Source organism: Orcinus orca, chromosome 9 (genome assembly GCF_937001465.1).
Source record: "Orcinus orca chromosome 9, mOrcOrc1.1, whole genome shotgun sequence".
NCBI classification, from domain to species: Eukaryota; Metazoa; Chordata; class Mammalia; order Artiodactyla; family Delphinidae; genus Orcinus; species Orcinus orca.
Genome location: NC_064567.1, coordinates 57,231,070 through 57,253,810, shown reverse-complemented (window position 1 = coordinate 57,253,810; position 22,741 = coordinate 57,231,070). Strand labels below are relative to the sequence as shown.

General features: G+C 37.7%; 1 long non-coding RNA gene across 2 annotated transcripts; it reads right to left on the bottom strand.

Annotated features, from left to right (window-relative positions):
- Nucleotides 1-3,371: 3,371 nt before the first annotated feature.
- Nucleotides 3,372-22,599, bottom strand: LOC117199832 (uncharacterized). Of its 2 annotated transcripts, XR_007479390.1 has the most exons (4): nt 22,399-22,599; nt 18,536-18,858; nt 17,467-17,651; nt 3,372-4,482 (listed from the first exon to the last, which is right to left on the bottom strand). It is a non-coding gene; the product is annotated as an uncharacterized LOC117199832 (long non-coding RNA). The 2 variants fall into 2 exon arrangements; XR_004481165.2 differs by lacking the exon at nt 3,372-4,482 and having other exon boundaries at nt 14,708-17,651.
- Nucleotides 22,600-22,741: the final 142 nt, after the last annotated feature.

Sequence of the window (22,741 nt, the reverse complement as noted above, 5' to 3'; positions counted from 1 at the left end):
CAGGTTAATATTTTATATACAAAATATATAAACAGCTATTTGTATGTAATATCAAGAGAATATACAAACATATTTAGTCTATCAATACATTTTCCAGAACTGAGAGGGAAAGATGACAAAAAACGCAGGTACTTTGAGATCATAGAGTGATCACTGGGCATATTAGGTCCTACTGCACTGTACGCATCAGCATTTAGAGCTCCAGAATGATTGCTTTTTGAATGATTCCTTCATTACGAGGAAATTGCTTACAACTAAGCAGGATATGCCCAAAGCTTCATGTAATATCTTGGCTTCTCTATAATATTTTGATTGCACATTCATAAGAAGATAAGGGCTCTTGTTCTTTCAGAAAAGAGAAACAGGCATTTTAAACTTGGCAAGTTTTCTGGCAGTAAGTATTCTACAAGGGTTCATGACATTTCCATGAAGCTGTCTATAATACATCACCTATCAACCTCTTTGACACTATCTACACCAAAACATCCCAAAGGCAGTCAGAGGTGAAGGCTCTGGAGTCTAATTAACCTGAAAGTGTCAAGTTTTCAAATTCTCTCCAGCCTGAAGACCCTAGGAAATTTCATATGTTCATTAATTCTACAAATATTTATCAAGTTTAAGACAATGTTAAGGATACAAAAATGGATAAGAACAGGTCCTTGCCTCCAAGCACCTCAAAATCTATTTGTTTCATAAGAGAGGGCTAGTGTGAGCTGTAAGTGGGCTGAAAAATTCCTAACAAAAATTCAGAGCTTTTCTGTAGTGAATCAGATCTAGCCGATTAGAAAATCATTTCTTAGGTGAAAAGGATTTTGCTAGATGGAAAGAGATTGTATACTGTCTTGAAATGGCTATAGTTTGTTTTTAAACCCACCTTCTTGCAATACTCAAGTTTTAAAATTTCTCTCAATAAATTTCTTATTGACTTCAAGCAGTTCAGCCAATTTAATGCAAGAATTTAACACTATTTTTTAAAAGAATAGGAAGCTATTAATAGCCTTTGATAATCGTGAAAGATCAAAAATTTTAATAGTAATGTTGTGTCCATTGTGTTATTTATAAAAAAGGGAAAGCAAAAATTCATAGCCTCTAAATGTAATTGGATCCTGGAATAGAAAAAGGCCATTGGTGAAATAACTAGGGAAATCTGAATGAAGTCTATAATTTAGTAGTATTGTACCAATGTTAGTTTCTTAGTTCTGATAAATGTATCATAATTACGTAAAATGTTGACATTAGGGAAAACTGGATGACAGAGTATATGGGAACTCCATTCTATTTTTGCAACTCCTCGGTAAATCTGAAATTATTTTAAAACAAAACGACTAAAGAATAGTACCAAGTTATTGTTCAAAGCTATTTAGTTTTTCTCATATCTTAGTGTAGACATGAGAGAACGCAAACAGGAGCACCCGAAATTGGCCAGATAGATAGGCATTATCAGGACTTTTTTTTAAAGTAAGAACATGGAAGTAGAGGCTTCCAGTGGCTCTTTCAAATGTAAAATGTACCACTCTGCTGTGAGATTTAGAGACAAAACCCTATAATTCTCTTTGAGAGTAGAACTAGAGGGATCTTTCAGTTTATTCCAGTGCTTGTCAGTTTATCCGTCAATACATTCCTTATGGCCAGAGAGTTAATGTGCACTTCAGAGGGTATGAAGGTTTACCAGAGATGACGCACCTACAAACTATCTTCATCATCTCAGGTTTAACTTTAAAAATTCATTCAATACATTATGTTTTATATTACTTACCTATTTAACTGTTCTCTTGAAGTTCTTATAAAATTGATGACCAAACTAAACAAACCAAAGCAAAAACCGAAGCTCTTATATGTTAAAAAAAATTTAGCTGATTGTATCTTGTTGATCTAAGGATATCGTTTGATCTTAGATGTATATAAAATTTGCTGAGGGGTGAGAGTGGGAAGAGGGATGTACTATTAATTTGAGAAGCCTAGAGTTCCTGGCCTAACAGAGTTCATGCAATTTGCTCAAGACCTGTACCACCTGAGTGAAGACCAACAACTCCTTGTGGGTGTGCACGTGGGTCTTGGCATGTGGGATGCCTCACTCTCACTTTTCTAGCCACAGAATCCTTCAGTCAAGGAAGCTTTCATCCCAGATAGTTCGAGAGGAACCTTCCCTTTTTATGTTCCCTGCCCTTTTTGTTTGTCATCTGCCGTCTTTTCCCCACATGGAAAAAGGGAGGACATTTTTCAGTATATCAAATTCAGTCAATTTAGCAATCCAGGGGACTGGCATGCATTCAAAGATGCTTTTCTTTCAGCTTGTTACACTGACAAGACCATTGTTATGGAGTCTGAAACACTGAATGAAAATAGGTGCCCTCCAGAGTCCTACTTGGTTAGTCAGGTCTATAGAGTACAAGGGGAAGCAAATTCAATTGTATGACTTTAGGCAGTAAAGATTAGAGTGCAACTCTGATTTGAGAAAATCAGTCCCTATATTCCATTTATATAATTAAAGGCAGGTCAGTTTGAATTATTTAGATAATCCCCCAATTTATGGATTGGATTGGCTTAATCACTTGACCTGAGATTTATTACTCAGATACCATTTCCGTAATTGCTCAGGAAGTTCAATGTTTGCTTGTTTTTATCTTTAATTTCAGTTGATGACCAAAATTAGTATGGTAAGAACTGTTCTACCTAGTATTCTATCAATTAACTAGAACTGCAGTACAATGTACATGGATATAAATTGTAATTAGCCTGATGAACTAAGAATCTTAAATATTAAATTGTATATCCATGTTCTAAAAATTGCAACAGGAAATATAACACCCTATGTTTCTGGTATATGGTTAACTTTTGTAACCAAAAAGTATGTTTTTTCTTTTCTTATTAGGGAGAACAAAAAACCCAAAAAAACAAGTCAGGCTGTCTGGAAAAATCAAATCAGCCAACTCTACCCATTCCTGTGTAATTCTAGAAGTGACACCAAATCTGATCCTCAGATCAAACTTACAAGAAACTTTATACAGACACATTCAAGAGGGGCATGTTAATAAAAGTCATGAAAGAGGTATTGGTAATATGGCGCTGCAACACTTTAAAATTATTTATCTCCTATTTTGTCACAAGGCAAGAGTTGTTTCCTCTATTTTTCCACTAATGCCATTCTGAATTCATTTTTAAACATCTTTTAAAAATTGGAAAATGTATTTGCCAAGTTTATAATTTACTCATTTTCATGGGTTATAAGTTTAAAGCATAATTGTCTTTTCTATATGATATTATTCTAATCCTAGCACATAGTTGAAAGGAAATTGCTAGATTTACCTATCCCCGGTATTCATGGAATGTTAATGTGTTGGATTTCTCCTCTGTGTTTCTCCTGAGTTCATAGGAAAAGCAATGTGAATTTTAATCATATCACACCATATAGGAGGTATGAAAATTTTTCAACACTTTATGCTATTTGGTAGAGTTTATTCTTTTGCCTAGTATAATATCTAAAATTGCATTCTGAAGCATAAACTCAAAACAAAAATCTCTCACTTAGTTTTTAATAGTCACCCCACCAAAGACAGCAGTGAACCTTCTAGAATCTGAAGATGGGAAAAAATACCCCCAAAATGAAGCTAAGCCATAAGACATAAAACTTGACTTTGTAGTCCAGATACCCCTTCTCCCCTCTGCCACCCAAATATCCCTAATTGTATATATATAATATATATATAGTTAACATATATATATATAACACATATATATAACGCATATTTATACAGGGTGGAGGGGTGCTCATGGGATTATGGAGTCTAAGAAGTCCCAGGATCTGCATTTGGCAATCTGGAGACCTAGGAGCTCCAATGAACTCAGGAGCACTGAAGGCAGAAGAAGTGGATGTCCCAGCTCAAAGACAGTCAAGCAGAGAGAGTGAATTTTCCCTTACTCTGTTTTTTGTTCTATTCAGGCCTTCAACAGATTGGATGAGGCCCACCAACTCTGGGGAGGGCAATCTGCTTCACTCAGTGAATGTGTTTAAGAAAATATCTGTGCACCCCATGGCCCAGTCAAGTTGACATTTAAAATTAGCCATCATACAAATTAAATCATGGTAGAATGTCAGAGAGCTTATAAGCTACCTAGATATTTAGCCTCAGAAGAGTTCTAATGAGAGACAACTTATGCCTCAAACTGCAGCATCTGTAATTTCTACTGTTTAGCAGACTTAACCTCCTCCCATCCTCTGATTGCTTGGAAAATACTTCCTCCATTCTATATGTGCCTGATGAGATATCAGTTATGCTTTAGTAATGGTCAGTCCCAGTACTCCCCCTGGACACACTGAATAGAAAGAGAAGCATATTTTGCAAGCAGGGCCAAGGAGAGCCCTGCCTGGGATTCATATACAGCTGTAGAGAAGAATGCTGCTTTCTTTCTACTGGTTGTCAAACCAGGATAGTGTGAAGTTGTGGTTTCAAGTGGCCATCTTCTCTGGCCACATGGAGGAAACTGTAACAAAAAGTAAAGAGACCATCATGCAGAGAGAAGAGACAAACAGAAACATGACATGGAGGGGAAGACAGACTGTTAAAGATTTGAAACTCTCGATATAGTTGGTCCTGAAGGCATCATTCCTGGACTTTCTGCTTAAGTGAGCTAATAATTTTTTGTTTTAAGTTCATTTGAATTGTGACCAAGAGAACCCTGGTTAATACAAACTATGGATTCCTCTGCAAAGTGTCATGAAAGATAAAATGCAAAATGTCATTAGAGGCAAACGAACTCAAGGGCACTGTTGAGAGCCCTTATGAATTTAGATCTCCACCAACCTCTGAGAAATTGGCCAACGTCTGATTTCATAACTATACACTACACAAGGGCTGAAACTTCATGTTTAGTAAGCAAAACTGTTATGATAGTTCTTTTGCTAATTAAAATACTTTTGCTAAAAAAAAGAGGGGTTCCAAAAGGCATAGAATGGCATCTGGGTCCCAGGGATGGGTCACTGTCTCTTGCCTTTTGGCCCCCTTCCCCACATACCCTGCATCACAGCATGGCCTTCCACTATAGCACACTATAGCACACGTTTCTCAATGTCCTAATATAACATCAGTCACACAATACAGTGTTCTGCAGATGGTGGATTGGTTGGATTGTGTTGTCAGAAATTTAATACAACCAGAAAAGACATAGAAATCATTGTATCCTCTGGAGTAGGGGGTGGTGGGGGAGGGAGTCATTCTATTCTGTCATAGTATAAAAACTGAAAAATATTCTCAAGATAGATATTAAAAGCAAAGGAAAATGAGGAGCCTCATTTTATGGAATGACCAACCTCTCATTTCAGATTTTTCCCTCTCTCACCTTTTTCAAGTTTATTCCATGTCTCTGCCTAGAAGGTCCCTGTGTAGCCAGACTAAGGAAGTAAAAGCTTTTCCATCTTCTACAAAATCCTAATTAGTATAATATATTGACATAAAAAACGCGACATCATTAAAAGTCAGATTTGGGCCAACATTGTTTTTTTCTTGACTCACATATTTTCTCAGATCCTCTGGATCCACAGAATAACCAAAACACTAATCTCTCAGCCATGTCTTTTGAACGGTACCAGCAAAATGAGCAACAATCATCCCACGCTCTATCCATTCATTACAGCCAAACCCCCTGTACACAGATAGATGCCATGTTGAACAATAGCCTTATCCCAGCAGCTCTTCCATAGCATACAGCTCTGGCATTCACTCCCTCCAGTGAGGTCCCTCAGCAAAACTCATATAGTCTAGCAGACTAGGACTTTGAAGGAATGCTTCTTTAAGTATTTACTACAAGTGATTTTAGGAGAGGTTCCTTCTAAAAACAGGAGGGTTTAGCTCCAAAAGAGCTCGCCTTACTTTTTGTAAACTTCACAATTTTCATGTGGAAATAATCCATACAGATTTAATGTTCTCAGCATTTATTCACGTTTGGGGACTTCCTTCCAACTCCCACACACATTTCCCACATCCTGCTTCTCTTGAAAAGTGGAATATTCTAGGTTTGCTCAGAGTGGAGCATAATGGAATAATTGTTTCACAGTTCCCATAAACTCTGCTTTCAAGTGGGTCCTCCAGGCTCTGCCCTTCAACCACGTAGTATGTTGCAGTCTCCTGCGATCCAACTGGACTCAGATTCTTCCTCCCCTCCTCTCACATGGCCGGGTGCCTAGACCCTGACCCCTGCCATTTATGGCTCCTCTTTCTCTTTTCTTAGACTTTCCCATTGTTCGTTATGCTATGTGTCTTGATCATTTGCCAGCTCATCATGTGCGGTTGAACTCTAATCCTCTCCAGAGTTAAACTAATGAACGTGTTCCCTCTTTTACCACAGAAAATCAATTATTTTTGCCTTAACATCAAATGCCTTAAATAGCTACTTCAGAAACCCAAAGGGATAAAGGTAGAAACCTAAGCCAAAAAACCCACCAAAACCACATCTCCCCCCACAAAAAAACACCCCAGAAACACTGTTACAAATAGCAATGCAAGGGTCAAAGGCTGACCCTCTCCTATTGAAACTTATCTTTCTCTCTGTTTTCCCATACATTTGAATCTAATTTGTTTTCCCTCAAAAGGTGGAAGAGCTTTTCACACTTAGTGGAATTTACTTCTAAAGTATTAACGTTAACATTACCAAACATTGTAAGTCCTGCTTCACAGTTTATATACTTGTATATGTTGTATTTAATATATGCATATGATTCATAAGTACTTAAGTAGGTCCCAGATAAATAAATACTCATTTATTCAACAAAATATGCTTTGAAAGCTCCTGATGCCAGAGGAAGGGACAGTGACAAAAGGCCAACAATTTGGGATGTTCTGTGGAAAACGGATTCTATGGTGCAAGAGGGGATATGTGTAAGTTAGTTAGAAAGTTGGTATGGTATATGTGTGGAGTGGCATGGATTAGAGTGGGATTGGTAGTGGTGGTGGAGAACGAGAGGAGAGGGATTTGAGAGAGATTTAGGGTGTAAAATCAATAGTCTATGTTGACGGACTGGATTTTGGGTTTGGGCAGGATATAATTTCCGAAGTGTGATGTGTCAAGGAACGGCTAGGTTTCTGGATGTGTTAACTGGATGGTTAAAGTACTGTTCATGAAATTAGGAAGCAGTGGGAGAGAACACTTAGGGGAAGTAGGTTAGGAGTTTGGTTTTAGAGAGGTTGAGTTTGAGATACACCTGAATTCATCCCAAAGGAGATATCAGATAGGTAGTTGGATATACACGTCTGGAAGTCAGATGAGTGGTCTGTGCTGGAAATACAAACTTGGAAGTTGTCAGTGTGTGGCTGTTAACACCATGAAAATAGATATGGCCATCTGGCGTGAAGTTGTAGAATGATAAGAGTCCCTAGGAAAGTGCGTCCAGAAGGAGAAACTATCAAAATAGACGAAGAAGCTAGGGCCATAGAACTAGAAGGCATTGAGGGAGACTGCAATAAAACAGATAATAAAACAGATGCTGTAAATATAAACTCAATGAAAATATGGCTAATGATACTACAAAGTCACATAAGAGCTTTTTGTGCTTATGGACACGAACTTAAAAGCTGTTTCTGTGTGTGTGACATAAGTTTCAGAAAACTGGAAGGGATGGATGAAGAGTGGAGTGGCTGAAGTAAGCACATGCCAGGCAACTTCCAAGTGCTTTACAGGCATAATCGTATTTAATCCTCACAGTAACTCTTACAGATAAGGATACTAACTGTTCAGAGAAGTGAGACAAGATGACCTGCCCAAGCTCACACAGCTCTGTGAGGCAGCAGCGCTAGAGCTCAACACCCAAGGTTAAAGATATCTGATTGAGTTTTGTTGTTGATAATCTTTTTTTTTTAATTAATGATGAAATACTCCTTCTAAAAGTGAAAGTGGAATAAGTTTGCAAGTCACCTTTGAAATATTCAAAACAAAGAAATAAAACATGATAGTCTTTATTTTAAGGTGTTCCTTCTCATTTTATGAATACATGAACATATTTTTAAAACATATTTATAAAAGCATCTGCACCCTGCCCCTTGCTCTCCCTATTTCCACTCTGCAGAGCAATCATTTTGAACACTTTCACCTGTGTGGTTGCTCTTGGTTATGCTGCTGAATTTGTTTTCATATTTCTAAATGATATGCGGTGGATATAGCCCAATTACACATGTCCACTCTCCCTTCTCTCCCATGTTATATATTGGCATAACTTTGTAAATATTGTTCATTAGAGACAGATGTATCATGTTTATATTTTCTCTTGAGTTAATAATTGCTTCATTTTAACTCGCATGCTTTTTAATAAACCTATTCTTAACTTCCCACCCTAAGGTGACATCCTTGGTGTCACCATAAGCCAATCACAAGTTGTTTCAAAATGCTCGTTTGTCAGCTAAGCCCTTCCATTTCCCAGCATTTTCATGCCTAGTTATGTTTTTATCCTCCTCTGTTTACTTTCTGTCTCCCAGCTTTCCCTGGAGGTGTGCTCTTCTCTTAGGCTCTCACTCCATTCTCTCTCAAATGGAATCTATTAACAGAGGGTGGAAAGCAATCTGATACCTGTCCCAGGTCACTGACATTTTGAGCATTGGATCCCTCAACTGTGAAATGTAAGGACTTGTTCCCTGTAGAAGGCAGGTGAATAAAGGACAGAGGGATCCTATTGGCACCTTGAAACCAGTCTAAGAGGCCATGATGCATCACTGTGGGTGTTGGAGTGTTGTCTCATCAGCCTCACAGCACTGGCATGTTGATTTAAGACAATAACCTTCCACAAGGACCCTCCCTCCACAAGACTGGCGCCATAGTCATTCTTAGTATAGAAACATTCAAGTGAAGGCTGACTTCAAAACAATCTATAAACTCTATTAATCTTTCATTAAACCAAATCATTCCTTAAAGTGTAACTTACATTATAAGTTGTTTTTCCTAGTTGTTAAAGCACATTATTAAATATTTTATAAGTGATTGCTGTCACTATGTCAGAAATATAACAACATCAGGGAATTTTACATTCATTCTTAGGAAAGTAATTATGCAGTAAGTTTTAGAGAAAAGTAAACTGGTTTACAGTCACTATTCATTTATTTTTGCAAGGACTAATGCTATTTTAGAGAAATCATGCAACTTTAACTATGTACAATTGAAAACTAGATACTGTTACATATTTCAATTGGATCGTTCAATCTAATTGCCAATCACTGTAATTTGGGTCTAAGCTGGACTTTATAAGGGGCCATATTATTTTGCTCTAAAGACAGTGACAGTCTCTGGTTAAGGACGGCACACAGACCACACTTTGCAGTAAGTGATAAAGCCTCTTTAAGTTGTGAGATCTCTGCTGGTCAAATTCCACTGACAGAAGTTCCCTGGCCTACTCACTGGCTAGGTCAGTTACACTCACAGTGAGGTCACAGCACTGGCAGCATCAGAATTTGGTAGGAAAATTCTTGGGCCCCACTTCAGACCTCTTAAGTCAGAAATCCTGTGAGCAGTTCCTACAGCACTCGGGCCTAAAGCAGTAGTTCTCAAACGTTAGTTAGTGTATCAGAATCACCTGGACACCCATTGCTGGGATTGACCCTAATTCAGTAGTTCCCAGGCAATGCTGATGCTGCTAGTCAGGGGACTACACTTTTTGAACTGATGACCTAGGCAAATGAAACACCATGTGAATGTTACCATGTTACTAAACGGAAGGTGACTCTCTGTATCCCATGATTTTGTTCGAGGGAACTTACCTGATTTCCTTTGGATGTATGCACATGTAGGGAAGAAAAGGGAGAGTCCATCCTTTAACACACACTTATGACACCTACTCTGTGGCAGGCAAGAGAAAGACAAGGACCACATCCTGGAGTTCACACCCCAGCAGGGGAAAATAACAAAAAAACAAACAAGAAAACAAAACATTTTGTTATGGCTATTTTACATGCTTTAAAGTGCTAAAAAGAATAAGTGCTGTGCTAATAAAGTGCCTAAGAGGGGAACCTGAGTATCTGGGGGAAATCAAAAAGTGATTTTTCAGCTTGCAATCTGAAGGATGATGTATTAGTTTTCTATTGCTGCTGTAACAAATTACACAAACATAGTGCTTTATCTTACATAATGTTTTATCCTACAGTTCGGTAGGATAGAATTTCGACACAGATCTCACTAGATAAAAATCAAAGCATCAGCAGGACCCTATTCTTTCCTGGAAGCTCTAAGAGAGAATCTGTTTCCTCCCCCTTTCCAGCCCCTAGAGGCTGCTCTCATCCTTGGCTCATGGTTCCCTCCCTCTGTAGTTAACAGCAGCAACACTGTATCTCTTCAGGCACCTTTCTTTAAGAGCCACATTATCCTCTGACTCTCCTCTTTCTCCTCTCTTGTCCACTTTTAAGGACCCTTCTGATTACACTGGGCCCACCTGGATAATCCAGGCTCATTAAGGTCGGCTGATTAGCAACTGTAATTCTATCTGCAACTTAATTACACCTTAGCATGTACACACAGGTTCTGGAGGTCAGGATACTGCCATTTTTAATGACTAACAGTCTGCTTACTACAGGTGACATGAATTTAGCAGAGTTAAAAGAAGAGAAAGAACATTCGAAACACATGTTGCTCTAAAAACAACATATGTGGGTGGAGACCCAGGGAATGACAGGAGCATGACATTTAAAAAGGTGAGCGAACTACACTGTGACCTGAGTAAGAAAGTGAAGGAGAATATGCTGAAAGAGGAGGATGGTGTTTAAGAGACAGGGTTTCCAGAAGACATAAATTTGCAAACAAATTAATTAAAATTATAATTTTGGCAGAGGAGATGAATGAAAACAAAAAATAAGCCACCAGAATATGCTGAAATCTTATTAAAGCAAACATACCCCAAAACTTTTATCTATGTAATGAGCAGACATATCCAACTCTCAAGTGACTATTTCACTTCGTAATAATGATTTATCTATTGCTGGGAATGCTTAAAGTTAGACTCAGTTTTCCAAGATTTCTGCCAGAAATATCAACAGAAGAAAGGTCACTGTTCTTGAAAGCTACGTGATAGGTGAAGAAATTAGGAGAAAGAAAAGTTTCCATGTTATCTTTCTTACCCAGGCAAACTAGTTTTTATCTATTTGATATGATAATAATTTTTAAAGGATAATTTATCATTATGAGCAAATGTTACACGGAAATTGCAATGTAGAAATATTTCCTTTCTGGCATCTAAAATGTTCTGAGAGACACCCAGGAAGATCATTGGTACATAAGATAATTAGTCTATTTTGCCCTTGGGAAGACCCTAGAAGGGACTACTGTTCTGAGTCTAAATGCAGTTCTCTGTGCTAGAGCAGGGGCTCTTAGGCAGCCTGAAACTCCTGACATTACCTGCAAAGTTATCCACATAGGTCCACTTTCCCTGTCCATTTTTTTGAGGGAAGGAGATAGTGGCTTTAATCAAAGGATTCTCTGACTTTAAAAAGCATAAGATTTTTAGGGCAGTAAAACTGTGATGGTACAGTGGTAGATACATAACATTAAACATTTGTCCAAACCCACAGAATGTACAACACCAAGAGTGAACTCTAAATGTATGTTACAGACTTTGGGTGATAATGATGTGTTGATGTAGGTTCAAAGAGGTATAAGCATGAAAGCAGGAGCACCATCACAACTGATAACCACTGTTCACATGTTGGTAAACATCTCTCCAGATTCTTCTGTCCCTCTTTCTATCTCCACACACGTTCACACGTGCACATACACACACACACAAGTTAAATGTATATATTTACATATGAATAATTCTTCATAGAAAGGATACTCAAAGTATGTTACGAACATGATTTTATGATACTAGCACAATTTACATATGGTTAATCTCACTGATGTTATTTTCTGTTGGCATTTTTTAATAATGATAAAATGAACATTATGGTGGCTACATCCTTTTACACTCATTTTCTCCTTGGGAAAAGTGTCAGGGTGTTATTTCTGCTTCGAAGTATAAAATAACTTAATCAACATCATATTTCAACATCAACAGCATATTTCTCTCATCAATCAGCCTTGGACTGATTGGTAATAATCAGAAGGTAATACCTTCTTTTGAGAATTGCCTTTATTCTCATATTTATTGACATATTTCTCTTTTATTAATTGAATTTTAAAACTCATTTCAGATTATAATAATTTACACATTTTGACAACATGTATTTTCAGTTTATAATTTTAACCTTATGTATTAGCTAGTGTAGACTAAATTATTTAACAACTAGGTCTCTACATTTATAATGGCTCATTCAGTGAAGTGGTTTTGGGATCCAGGTGCTTTGATCTTGTGACTTTACTGTCAGCTCCTGCCTTATCATCATCTACATCCAGCTGAGGTGGGGAGAGAATATGGAGGAGGTACACTGGCATTTTGTAAATCTTGGCCCATAAGTTAGCACACATTACTTTCACTTATATTTCACTGGCTACACTTAGTGGCAGATGGGATGGGGAAATTTAGTCCCTGGCTGGGCTGTTACTTCCCATCTACAACTGTATACTCTAGGAAGGATGAACAAAATTTAGGAAACAGATACAATTTCTGATACAACTTGGACCGTTTTGACAAGCAGAAGTTTTTAAGTTTTATGAAATTAAATCAAACATTCTTTTTCTTTGCAAATTACTTGCTGATTCATTGCATAGGAGCATGGAGACTGAGCAGAAAGTGGTAACCCAGAGCTCGCAACACTCTTCTCGTTGGGCTGGGGAGATAGAAATGAAGTTCAGAGCCTCCAAGACAACCAGGACTTGAAGGATCGAGATCCCAGAAAAAGAGGGGACTGCAGAAAAGGAAGCCCGCCCTTCTATAGATAACCTACCCTCAATGCATTTGCTGACCCCGAACCAGTGCAAGTCTTGTGAGAGGCTTTGAGAAACCATGCGGAAAGCAGCTTCTAAAAGGCTAAACCTTTAAGCAAAGGACGCAGTAATTGGATGGTTCCAGGAAGACTGAATTTTGAGTTTACCAGGGAGGAATGGCTCAGGCCCAGGAGGAATGAGAGCCTGAAGGAGCTATGCTCCAAAAGTAAGGGCAGATCAAAAATAAAATAGCTTAACCAGATATAACTGCCTACCAGAATGAAATTAAATCTCCTAAAAAAATAATATCTGGTAATTCCACTTGATAGCTCTCTGCACCTGCTTATGACCAGAGTGATAAACTGGTTACAGGGAACCCAGAATGATTCACTACTTCCCCTTCTCCTCCCTTATCTTTTGGTTTCACTGAAAGAATGCTGGCTAACTGCTTTGGAGATGTAAGGTTGCTTTTATTTATTTATTTATTCATTCATTCATTTATTCAGAGGACATGATTTGCTTGTCCTGCCATGAGTTAAGCAGCCTCTGTGGATTGTTAGAAAAAAGGTTTTCTTTCTTCCTTTTTATCTCCTGTGGGCCACGGAGATCCTACAATTCTAGAATAGTTGGTGGTTCACGTTTGACTTGGCTCCGGTTATAAACTGGAATTTTTACAAACGAAGAATTTATTATTGCCATTTAAAAACAAATTGTAAAACAAGCAATTGGTTTAGGTATTTGATATGAAAATATAGTCCCATTCCTTTATTTTAATGTTGCTATAGAACTGGGGGCAAAAATACATTCTACTTCTCAATTTTCCATGCTCCATACTTGCTCTCTGTCCTTAACACTAAATGTGCTAACTTCCTTGTTTTTAAATCACATTTTTAGTTTCAAAAAACTTATTTTTGTTACGTTCTGCAAATACCTTCCATTTAAATTTGTTAGAAAAAAATCTAGAGGGAAAAAGCCATAGAAGCTAAAACTTTTCCTACTTCCAACAAATAAGAAGAGAATAAGTCTGCTTGTAGAAGGTGTTTTTGAAAAAAAATTAGTTTCTAATTGTATCTTGGTAAATAAACTTTATTTCTTGAGCAAAATGGGTTTTTAAGAAATATAATGTGAGATTCTGGAAATGGAGGGTGCAGCAAAAAGAGCATGCACCCTTTCTATCATGGTATTGCCATCCTATTGTATTTCAGCTTGTGGACAGCATATTAAAATTAAATTGTGTGAGTGTGTGTGCAAGAAGTAAGGGTCCAATTTAAAAGTTAAGTTCATTAGTGGCATCAGTACAAATTCTCTGGTCTGAAATAGAATCCTGCCCCCTTCTCTGACACACACAGAAATTAAGAGTATCCATGCATGTCAAATACAGCTTAAAATAGCTGGGCGTTTAGATAAACATAAAAACTATGTTCTATAAAAGTGAACTAAATCCTGTGGGGCATGTAGGAAAAAAAATAACTACTTTTGCCCTATGCTTTTGCCTTAAGGATATTCATGAAAGAGGTTTTTTTATTTTGTATTTATTTGAAACATTTCATAATTGGTCCCTAAACGAACTGTTAGACTAACCATAAGGTAGAGAAAATAAATACATTTTTAAGGTCTGGATTTCTATTATATTTAGATTTTAAAAGTTTAAGCAAAGCTTGCTAAGTTCACTCCATTCTTTTTGTAACAGAACCAGTTCACAAACTTGTGGTGCATCAGTTTGAGAACAGTTTTATTTTACCTGTACAGATTTCAATTTTATGGGTCTTTTACTTTTCAAATGTATAATATATAGACATGCTCTATCTTTATACTAACTCATTCCATTATAATTTTTACTGAAACTCTCATCTGTTTACCTAAATCTTTGATGCTTTAGGCCCCATTTTTCAAAGCAGAATTCATTTTGTTCTTGAAAAGCATTGAACAAACCAGAAAATGCATCATACCATATACTGAGATGGAAAATGCTGAATTTGTGTGCTTTTTTCCCAGTAAAAAACATTTAAAATTTTATCAAGTGACATTACATATTTTCTACAATTCAATTAAGAGTTAATAGAGATGCTAAGAAACAAGACCTATGACTAAAAACAAAGAGAAAAAAGACAATATAAACAGACCCACAGGTGATTCAGGTATTGAACCCATACATTAGTAACCCCTAAAGAGTATTTTCAAGAAAATAGGTGAAAAATCATCAGATCCCAATGACTTCACCAATGAATTCTTCCAATTATGTAAGGAATTAAGCTAGCATAACCTTGACTCTAAAACCTGACAAGTCATTACAAGAAAGGAAAATTACAGGCAAGTTTCTCTCATGAATAAAGATATATAAATTTTTAACAAATATTGTCAAATTGAAGTAAATAGTATATGAAAAAAGAATACTATATCATGATCAAATTGAGTTCATTCTGGGAATGCAGAGTTGGTTTAACATTTTAAAATTAATTTAATTCACCACATTAAAAGAAGAATTTAAAAGCTGATCATCTCAAAAGATTCAGAAAAAGAATATGATAAAATCCTATAACCATTAATGATTCTTAAAAAAAATGTCTCGGCAAACTAGGAACATAAACTTCTTGAATCTGACAAAGTATTTATAAAAAGTATCTATGAAAACATTTATATGTAATGTTATAATATTGAAAGTTATCACCTTGACTTTAGACATAAGTTCAACACTGTGCTGGAGATCCTAACCAGTGCAATAAAGAAAAAAATAGAAAAAGAAAAAGGATTAGGGATTGTAAATGAAGAAATAAAATTATCCACTTTTTATAGACAACTTGCTTGAATCAGTGGATAATCTATCAGAATTTACTTTTATTTCATTTTTATATACTAGCAACAGTTAGAAGAAATTCTTAAGAAATATACTATTCATAATAACATCAAAAATATCAATACATAGGGATACATCTAGCAAAAATTTTGCAAGACCTCTACACAGAAAACTATAGAACATTATTGTGAGAAATTGAGGAAACCCAATAGAATTAGAGAAATACATTGTGCTTAAGAATTGGAAAACTCCATGTTGTAAAGACATCATTATTCCCCTACTGCAGTGCAAGCCCAGTCAAAATAGCAATAGGATTTTTTTAAAAGTAAAACTTGACAAGCTTTTTCTAAAACTTACATGGAAACACAAAAGGGTCTTAGTTAAGACATTCTCAACGAAGAAGAGCATTGTAGGAGGACTTGTTTTACTAAGTCATTATAAAGCTATTTAAGAGAGTGAGTTGCTGAAGCAAGGATAAAAGAATAGACCAATGGAATAAACAGAGAGCTTATAAAAAGGCAACAGATGTAGAGGTACTTGGTTCATGAGAAAGAACTGGGGGAGATGGGAAAAGAACAGTATTTTTAATAATAATGATAATGGAAAATTGGGTATCCATACAGGAAAAAAAAAATGCAACTTGATTACTATCTCATACCATACACGAAACTAATTACAGTTAAAGTATAGATATAAATGTGAATGACAAAACACTAATAATTTAGAGTGCAAGAAAGATTCAGATGTCCACTAAAGTTTTCCTCAAAACTGTGACTACTGAAGACCATACACAAACACCATCTTCGGGGCGTCTCCAGATGACTTCAGGGAAACGAAAATATAACTCTTCACCCCCCCCCCCGCAATAAATCCTGCAGAATTCATCAAATGCCATTAGATAGTGATAAGATGGGAATCCCCAGGTGATCCAGTGGTTATGACCCCGTGCTTCCACTGCAGGGGGCCCAGGTTCAATCCCTGGTCGGGGAACTAAGATCCCACAAGCTGCGTGGTGCGACCAGAAAATAAATTAATTAATTTAATTAAATAGTGATAAGGCAAGATTAGAGTTCTGGAAATTTTAATCTGGTGTGTTTGAGGGGAGTGAACCTGAAAGCGAGGAAATTAAGAAGCCCCAGCAAGATTTGGCGTGTTTGAAACTTTTAATAATATCGTTAGTTTTGAAATGGAAAGAAAGGGGCAAATCAAAAAGACACTTCAAGAGGACTTGGCCATTGGGTTGATGGTGTTGGCAAAGTGGGGAAAGGTCATAGTGACTCAGAGGTTTTGAGGCTTAATCATATCATTAACAAGGGTAGAAAATCAGACAGGCAAACTGCTTTGGGGAAGATAATGACTGAGTTTGAGATAATGGCAGGATATCCAAACAGAAATGCTCAAAAGAATGGTAGAAATAAGTTACTGGAAATAAAGGGGCCAGGCCTAGAGTGACAGAGTAGGATGTCAGTAACGTCTGTGGGTAAATGACACATGTCTGGCTACTCACTGTCTGTCCCAATTCTCTCACATCCATTCACTGAGTTACAATTGTGGTGTCATCTGCGTAAGCTTGGCTGGTTTTGGAGTAGAGGGGAAAGGACAGTGCTGGTATAGAGACTGACAATTCTTCAGAGGGCTGCCTGTGAGTAACTCTTAAGTCACACAGATACTAAGCAAAATTGTGAACTAAGCTTGTCTTAAGGCCTTCTAGATAAAGAGTTGTATCAATAGACCCTGGCAAACTACTCCATTATTCCACTAGCATTAGAATCCGTCACGTACTTTCTTTCATCAGTTAAGTTAACCCTCACCCAGGAGAATATTAGTGGGGTATGAAGCCTCACCTGAAGACCAGTCCACTTAATTTTTTCAGTTGAGCTGAGGAAGGACACTGGTCATCTGGTGTGGAAGAAAAGCCTCTTCATAACTCTTTTCCTATTCTCTCTGGTACAGGGATAAGGCACTAGATAAATATTCATGGCCGTGCGTAATGGATGTCATTGGTCACTGTCCCTCTAATGAATGGCACCTGTATGCAAAAAAAAAAAGGTCATTATTTAATGGAAAAAAGTTCTAAGTGGTCCAGATTTCAGAGGACTGCATAACCATGAATATTTATGTAACACATTATCATTTAAAAACACTTTTTTAAATCTTTTCAAAGCTTTCTAATTGAGCTATAAAAATTCATGCTAGCCTAGAATAGGCATGCATGCTAAATGCCCAGAAGTGCTGTATCAACCCTCTACTACAGTCTGAGTGCTGAGGCTGTGAGGCAAATTCTCTCTCCCCTGCTCCTATGAAATCAATTTTCCTAATTTTCTCTGTAAGAGTTCTTATTTCCACACAACTCCTTGCTAACAGTTATTGCCCAAATTATGTTTTTGACCTTGAGGCCCTATTTATAGAGAATTTTTAACAGGGGGGAAATACTGGGGCAAGAGAAGAAATCAAATTCCTAGCGTCTCCCATAAAGACCTGCTTCAAACAAGATCAGGTCTTTATCCTTGCCTCCCAAGAGAAAATGGTTTTCTAACCCCAAAAAAGAGAATTCAATGAAATAAAATAAACAAGAGTAAAGGCACGTGGCCAAACACAGCTGGGTTAGGAATACAAATCATTGCCCTAACCAACTAACCATAACTTTCACGGCCGGTTTATGATAGTGATAAAGGCCTCAGTGATGGGAGTGAGCACAGAGCCCTAAGCTATTGCATGAAATCTGTTTATGGCTCAGAGCGGAGGTCAAGAGCTTTTATGCAAGGACTCAAACCACATACATGCTTTAATGTACTAAGAAATAACCTTTTCCCCTACCCCTGCGTCCATTTAGAGACTCTGCTCTGCCCAAAGTTCTGGAATCCCTATCACTCAACATCAGCTGCTTGGACCAACGAGGGATGGACCCCTTACCCATGTTTGACCAATCGGAATTCTCTTCCAGAAAACTCGTACTGGGAAACGGTTTGCTACACGGATCAAACTGGAAGGTCAAAGAGACATGGGGCCGAGGCTTTCATTCTGGAACAGTTATAGGAATCCAGTGTTCAAAGAGAAGAGTAAAGTAGGTGAGAGGTGCTGAGAGAAGATACCACGTAGCCCCAGAGGGACAAAATCAGCTGCATCTGGACTCTCCACAAAGAAGCCAGGCTCTACTTTGTGCAATTGTAATCCACGATGTCCACCTTGAAATTCTGTCTTCCTACTTGTCCCAAAATGCAAAAAAACAAAAAGTCCTGCAAGAAATATAACATCATGCCAACTTTACTCATTGTTAACTTTACTGTTCATTTAAAAATACCTTTTAAAACAGTTTGTAAGTTAGATATTCTAGTTTCTAACATTGAGTCATAATGCAGAGCCTTTTAAAACATACAACACCAATATTTTCTAAGCAATGGAAATTAAACGTATCATCTTTAACCTAAAATAATGTTTTATAAATGTCAAAAATCTGTCTAAAATTGGAATATTAAAAGGGCAGCCTATGCAAAGTGCAGTTTGAAATTTAGCTCTGCTATGGGTCCAGATATTCAGAAAAAAAAAAAAAAAATCAAAGCTACTGATTCACTGACATTAAGGAAGGAGTCATTTCCCAGAATGAGGTCTAAGTAATACATCTGAATTGCTGGAAGAGTGAAACGTCTTGGAGTTAAACACAAGAAAAAGCCTTATCCCTGCAATCACACCCTATCATTCAGGTTTTCTGGGATCATGCCTGCCTTGAGAAAAATTTTTCTACTGCTTATACATGCCAAGTCACAAGAATTTCACTCATCTATGGTTCATTAACCACTTACTGAGACCAACTCGGAGGGTGGTTTGGGAAAACGGTGCAACTAACAACCTCTTCCCTTCCTTCTTCTTTCCTTCTGCTTGGGGCAGCACCTGCATGCTCTATTTTCTTGTTTCCCTGAGAATTTCACCTCTCAGTTATTTCACCTTGATCAGTCTCTCCCTGTCGATATATATATCCTCTGTATTCACTCACTTTCTTCCTTTTTCTCTACCAACTATGTCCCCATTACCTTGGAAGATTTCTCTCTGTGTCCCAGGGCCAAGTTCACCAGTTTGCAATCTTTGCAGTTGCATAGGTCTCTTGGCTAGAAGAACATCCTGCCTGGTTTAATGCTCTGCACTCACTGTTTTGAACTAATGGAACCGTGGAGCATGCATATGAGCAGAGGAGATGGCAATATGTATGTTTATTGTTCATTGCCACCCCATTCACATGTAACACTTGTGATGTTCCACAAGCACAGAATTCCAGTGGACACATAATGCATGGAAGTTCTGCAAAACTCAAAGTGAGTACAAGGTAAGTGTTTTAAGTCTGTGACTGAATAAGTGCGGGCACTGACAGCCCTGAAAGACCACATGAACCAGAAGTTCTTCTGCAGAAAGAAGAAAACATCCAAGGAAACTTATATTCTTCCTTACTCATCTTATTTCCTTGTATTAGGCAGTTATATTTAAAATGATGACATCGAAGGAAAGGAAAAGATAGGGCAACCGTAATTACTTTACTTTTCAGTCCCTCCTAACTCACCAATAAGATGAAGACCAAGTTTTGGTAGACTATCAAGACCTGGCGCACATCAAGATTGGAATAAAAACAGTTGAATTAGTTTTGTGCAGTGTTTCTACAAAATATTATACATGCTTACGTATGAGCTATGAAATTCAAACTGTGTGATTTTGGTGATTTCACATATGAGTTAAATGCTCTCATGCTTGCATTTAAAACTGAACAATCTAAAGGGTAAAATTCATGTCAATAATTTAAAATTTTATTTTTCTTTACTTAGAAGGACATAAAATATCCTTCAAATATTATGCTTGATACACTGAATTTGTTTCATGATTGGAAATTTTGTTAATGTTGATTTAGCCAGTTTTGAAAAAGAAAAGTTTCAAATTTTGCACCACGATTCAGACATTTCCTGCTCATATTCTTGTTTCTGTAATTACTACAAGAAATAGTAGTAAAGACTAATTGTCATTTTTCGTCATTCATTTCCTAGAGACCCCAAAGATTAGATGTTTTCTATGAAATTATCCTATGAGAATTGAAAAAAGTTCTAAATACTCTTCATCTCTAAGAATTTTGTTGGTCTTCATTCAGTAAGAAGAGTTAGGGATTTTATTAAAAAGGAAAAGAAAAATAGAAAATGATAAAAGTGAAGAGAACTCCCTCTAGTCTCTATGTCAACTGTGGTCCCACTGAATAACTATTTTTCTGTGTATTAAATGCATCTTTTCCACTTCATCTTTTGCATGCAAAATCTTCTCAGATGGGATTATCCTAACTTGAGACTGGCAACAGAAGCGGTAAGCAACTATTTGGATTTTTGGGTCACAAGCTCAATACAAACCAGCTTTGCCTGTTTTGAGTTATATTCTTGGTACCCTTTATTACTTTATTTTTTATCCCTTTTATATTTTATTATTATATCTCCCTACCATGTAGGGGAAGTAGTTTATAAAAGGATAAGTACATATGTAATTTAAATGATGTTTTGGTAAACTCAACATTAGATTTAAAAAATTACATTAATATGAGAAAGGCTTCTTTAAGCAAGATGATTTTTCTGACATGGTTTGCTTATAGAACACGTGTACTTCTTACAAAAGAACTGTCACAGATTGTAAGATAAAATGCCATCATCTCTTTTATTGACATGTCAGTGTTTATTTGCAATAATTGTTTCTGATAAAATCTTCATTTAATTCTCATGTTTTTAGAGAATGGTTGTTTATTTTTATGAATACTGTTTTCCTCTCAAAACTCTATTGGATTAAGCTTATTTCCCAAGTTAATAACTTTTATTAAAAATTGTTTTTTTGGGTGTGTGTATTTTACAAAAACGACCTTAGAGCAGAGACTTATTCTGACACTACTATAGTCAATGTTCATACTGAGACACTATGAGGGAACACTAAATGATCAGACATCGCATTCTCAGAAGTCTATAGTATGGCGATTATCCCACTGTCACACAGCAGCGACGACAAAACAGCAAGCAAGCATCCAGTGGTTTTTGAGCATCTACTATGTATCAGACTTCTTTTTATAAAAAGTTATCTCATTTAATCCTCACGATAATCCTGTGAGATAAAATGAAACTCTAGGACTAATCCCGATTCCAGTACCACTCCACCCCCGCCAGCACCCCGTTTAAATTGGCACATTACCCTGTGTAAACTGTATTTCAGTATCCTTTGTGTAAGTTAAAAAGGTCTAAGTGGGAGGAAGTTGAGAGGTCCCTCGAGCCCTTAACAGCTAATGGCCGCGGTTCTTTCTAGAAATGCAACAAACTCGGAAACAGGGAACGAAGTCTTCAGTGCTTCCGAGGAGACCCTGTTACTTTTAACCTTTTTTTTTTTTTTTTTTTTTTTTTTTTGCGGTACGCGGGCCTCTCACTGTTGTGACCTCTCCCGTTGCGTAGCACAGGCTCCGGACGCGCAGGCTCAGCGGCCATGGCTCACGGGCCCAGCCGCTTTGCGGCACGTGGGATCTTCCCGGACTGGGGCACGAACCCACGTCCCCTGCATCGGCAGGCGGACCCTCAACCACTGCGCCACCAGGGAAGCCCGACCCTGTTACTTTTATCGGCTGTTTTAATCCGAGCAGCAGCCCTAGTGCAAGGGGCCTGGTTTTCCCTACACCACTGGTGACCCGGCACCGATGGGCTACACTCTTCCTTCCCGTCTATGGGTCTCAGATTACTTATGTGTGAGATCAGAAACTTGGATAAAGTTTTCTTTGACTTTACCTGAACTAAATCGAGGTGAGAGGAAGTGAAAGGCGGCACCTGGAAAGAGAAGTCAACCATCCTCTCATGGTCTGGGAGGGACAGATGTATAGCGTTAAACTCGGGGGCCGACAGCTGAGAGAAAGAGCCAGGCCGCAGCTGAGATCCATAGTCCCAGGCCCGCAGTCAGAACCGGGGCAGCGCGCGTCCCTTTTCCGGAAGCCCCGCCCGCTCCTCCAGCCTGGTTCACCCCCACGCCCCTACCACACTCCCGGCCTCGGCGGCGAACTACATTTCCCAGAATGTAGTTCGGTCATGCGGCCGCCTCGCTGGGCGCCGAGAAGCGCCTTGGGTGACGCCATCA